Source organism: Triticum urartu, chromosome 6A, assembly GCF_056163025.1.
Source record: "Triticum urartu cultivar PI428250 chromosome 6A, HENAU_Tu73, whole genome shotgun sequence".
In the NCBI taxonomy this organism is placed as follows: domain Eukaryota; kingdom Viridiplantae; phylum Streptophyta; class Magnoliopsida; order Poales; family Poaceae; genus Triticum; species Triticum urartu.
Window position 1 is genome coordinate 55,989,601 of NC_141878.1, and position 4,443 is coordinate 55,994,043.

At 42.7% G+C, this 4,443-nt stretch overlaps 1 long non-coding RNA gene across 1 annotated transcript; it reads right to left on the reverse strand.

Annotated features, from left to right (window-relative positions):
* Positions 1-1,269: 1,269 nt before the first annotated feature.
* Positions 1,270-4,081, reverse strand: LOC125516106 (uncharacterized). The gene is made up of 2 exons (XR_007287235.2): positions 2,374-4,081; positions 1,270-1,789 (listed from the first exon to the last, which is right to left on the reverse strand). It is a non-coding gene; the product is annotated as an uncharacterized LOC125516106 (long non-coding RNA).
* Between the last annotated feature and the right edge of the window lie 362 nt (positions 4,082-4,443).

Sequence of the window (4,443 nt, forward strand, 5' to 3'; positions counted from 1 at the left end):
AGCAGGAGCTGGCTCAGGAGGTGCCCAATTATTTTCATTTGTCAAAATATTATTCAATAGAATTTCAGCTTCATCAGGTGTTCTTTCCATGAAAAGAGAACCAGCACAACTATCCAGGTAATCTCTGGAAACATCGGTTAGTCCATTATAAAAGATATCAAGTATTTCAGGTTTCTTAAGAGGGTGATCAGGCAAAGCATTAAGTAACTTGATAAGCCTCCCCCAAGCTTGTGGGAGACTCTCTTCTTTAATTTGCACGAAGTTGTATATTTCCCTCAAAGCAGCTTGTTTCTTATGAGCAGGGAAATATTTAGCAGAGAAGTAATAATCATATCCTGGGGACTACGCACACAACCAGGATCAAGAGAATTAAACCATATCTTAGCATCATCCTTTAATGAGAACGGAAATATTTTGAGTATATAAAAGTAACGCGATCTCTCATCATTAGTGAAGAGGGCAGCTATATCATTTAACTTAGTAAGATGTCCCACAACAGTTTCAGATTCATAGCCATAAAACGGATCAGATTCAACCAAAGTAATTATATCAGGATCAACAGGGAATTCATAATCCTTATCAGGAACACATATAGGTGAAGTAGTAAAAGCAGGGTCGGGTTTCATTTTATCTCTAAGTGATTCTTTGTTCCATTTAACTAATAACCTCTTAAGCTCATACCTATCCATACAAGCTAAAATAGCGGCAGAAGATTCCATATCAAAAAGATAACCCTCAGGAATAGCAGGCATATTTTCATCATCACTATCATATTCGTATTCAGATTCAATAATTTCTTTTTCTCTAGCCCTAGCAATTTGTTCATCAAGAAATTCACCAAAGGGTACATTAGTATCAGGCATAGAAGCAGTTTCATCATAAGTATCATGCATAGCAGAAGTGGCATCATCAATAACATGCGACATATCGGAGCAAATAGCAGAAGCAGGTTTAAGTGTCGCTAGCCTACTCATAACAGAAGGTGAATCAAGTGCAGAGCTAGATGGCAGTTCCTTACCTCCCCTCGTAGTTAAGAGATAAATTATTGTCTTAGCGTCTTTCAAGTTCTTCATAGTGTCCAGTAGATATAAATCCCAAGTGACTCAAAGAATAGAGCTATGCTCCCCGGCAACGGCGCCATAAATTGATCTTGATAACCCACAAGTATAGGGGATCGCAACAACTTTCGAGGGTAGAGTTGTAAAAACCATAAATAAAATAAGATAAAATTAGATAACGATAATTTCAACGGCGTTGCCAAAACATTAATTAAAATAATAGAAATAACTACACTTAATTATTATTTTTATTACAGCAAATAGCATTTAGTCATGCACAACAATTCTTCTCCAAACCTCCCTATAGTTTATAGACCCTTGTCTCATTTCCTTCATACAAAGTAAATGCCAACTAATGGCCAGCCAAGCAAATTACACTTGTCCCTAGTACAGCCCACAAGAGGCACAAGTGGAGGCATGCATGCAAGACTAACCACGCATGCGTGCCAGATGTAATGCCTCTCCAAACCGACATAGCTATTCACCCCACTATAAATAGGAGCCATCCCTTTCACTGTGGCCACACACAATCATCCGCTGGAGAAACCCCTCTGCCTTTTCACCTTCTGCCACACTGCTATCTTCCCCTGCTGTGAAGCTCTTTGGGTTGCATGCGCCACCAGGTACTAATCAAGTACCTTGTTGTGTTAGCCCTTCTTGCTTGATTTCTTATCTATCTCCACCTCGGTTTGAATCAGTCCATAAGCATCTATTCACCTTGATCTATTTACCTTGCAGTAAAAAGAACAAAATATTTGCGTAAACACCCAAGTTAGTCAAAACTAATTAGATCAATTGCAAAAGCTTGTAAAAGTTTCTGTGAATGACATCCGTGGCTTGTACTAGATCTAACATGCCAAGAATCAAATCCTAGGTACTAGTAACTTGCTAAGATATGTATGTATGTATCCAAAAGATCAACCTTCCTGTGTATACTACCTTGTCCTATTTATTAATCCCTGCCAATCTGTAGCAAACACTGAGAGATTGATGTTTATAATCTACTCACAAGTAATTTTTTTGGAGTTTCACTGCCACTGTTTACTTCTATATGGTGTTCAAGGATGAGTAGCACTAGTTAGGAACATCATTTAGATCTAATCAGTAGCAATACCATGACCACACCATAGATTAAATCTTGATTAATTTCGTGGCCTTGAGATAAACAAAGAGAAAGAAGGCAATATGGCTGAGAGGGGAATAGTAGGGCCTGAGATAAAATAAACAATATATGCACATCCACATTCATATATACCAGGCACTTGTTGTGAAATTTGAAGCACTTCATGGAGAAGGAATCAGGATTAGTACTTACCGGTAGTAGCAGTAGGATGTGGCTACTCCACACCGTTAGCAGCAAAGTCATGGCAACCGAGCAGCGCCGGTGAAGCCGCACACGCCCGACGCCTGTGGCTGCACGCCTTGTGCGTGTGGCTGCTGCAGCCGGTGGCAAGCCCACCAGACCTGGATCAGGCGGCACTAGGATTGAGTGGTGGCGACGTTTTTGGCGGCGGCGGATCTAATAAATAGGGGGAAATGGTAGAGGGAGACGAGGGGAATCTGTTGGTGTCCGCCGTGTCGCCGTAGATGCCCGGACGGGGCAGATCGAGGCGACGGCGGCCGCGCTCTGTTCTTGGAGGAGAGAGAGAGGTGAGCGGGCTGGTTCTGTTCGTGGGATAGCAGAGAAGTTGAGTAGTCTTTCTGGATAGACACGGGTTGGGGCTTAACCAGTGAAGTACAAGTAGTACAGTACTAGGCTACTGTTTCCTTTTACTTATCATTTCTTTTATCACTCTCTGGACTGGATGACATACGTGCATGCTACTCTGATTTGGATGGCTTAGATGCATTTTATATCTCAATGAAACACTAGGACGTATCAGTACCTAGTTAATTAATTATGGCTTGCCCAACATGGCCGTGTTGCTGGATGTTTAGATTTTAATTAGGCATTATAAACATGTTTGTGAAATAATTATCATGAGTCGATCCCGGACTCGTAGGAGTCGCATCTGGTGGTTCCGAGTTGGTCGAAGCACTACCCGGCAAGTCGTCATCTCCTTGACCATGTCTTGATAAATTTTTTCCGGGCTATGGGTCATTTCTAAAATTTTGCATAAGAATTAAAAATAAATATTTTTCATAAATGAAATGAGATTTGCATCAGGTGGATCCACTAATTTGGCAATTGGACCAGATCAGGTGAAGTATCTGTATTGAGTAGTTGTGACCCGGGCAGGGCTACATTATAAATAAATATTTGGTGGGTAGGGGAGCTTATGTTGGTGAAGGCAACCCGGGTAGGGTTGGCTTGGATGGCGGGCTCCTCTACATAGGGTATCACATTAGGACACAACCAACTGGCGCTTACTTCAAAAGCGGCGCAAATCGTACTGACCATAGACCTGGAATGGGATGGGCTGAACCGACTACCCATGCCAAGTAGCTGCCTCTGCATGGGTGAGAAGGTGGCTGTAGCCGGGTAGGTACAGTCACCCTAGGGCGGGACCGCCGGTCAGGGGTTTTGACCCGCGGGCCTTTAGTAAGGCAAGGTGGAAAAGCAGAGGTAGTGTACGGGCTGGTTAAAGGTTCTGGTTCCTTGGTCTAGTCGTGCGCACGGGTAGCGCATGGACGACTTGTACCAAGTGATGCTATGGGCAAAGCAGTACACCTCTGATCAGATTAAATGTGATATCACTCCCAGCTTCCGGGATTGGAAGTGCGTCGTGTGGGTTTTCCTCTAACACGGGATGTAAGATCCCACGTCGCTCTGTCGCCAGTAAATTTTATGAATAAAATTTGGTTTTCAACAAAATTGGTTAAAGGAAAATATTTTTACCTACATAGTATTTTGAGATAATGGCTCGGTGGTGGTAGCTGTGACCGATAAAGTTTTTCCTCTTTAAAAACTCATGCATCCACTTTTCCCGACGACTTGCGGAGTACGTATTTTATACGTACTCAGCTGCACTTATGTTGTTTTTCAGAGCAAGAGAGTTATGAGAACTCCGAGGCGATAGAGAATGGTACTTATGATGAGTCTGGTCATCTTAACGACTTCGGTTATTCTAAAGTGGAGTATGACTATGAGGAAGTCGACAATCAAGGTTATGAAGAGTAGATGCCCTCCATGGTTGGTCTAAAAGGCTCGTACTAGAAGCGGGTGACGATCTATCGTCATGGCCGCATAGGCTTAGTCGACACATGAGGTGTCTATGTAATAAAAGCTTGCCTACTCATGGCAGCTGCTCCGTTTTGTACATGACATTGTTCTCCTTAACTGATCCTGGCGTAACTCTGAAGTGACGGCTTCCATTACGCCTGACTCTGTTGGACGTAACGGGGCGTCATAGAAGAGGTGGTATCAGAGCAGCGTTAAGGAAAC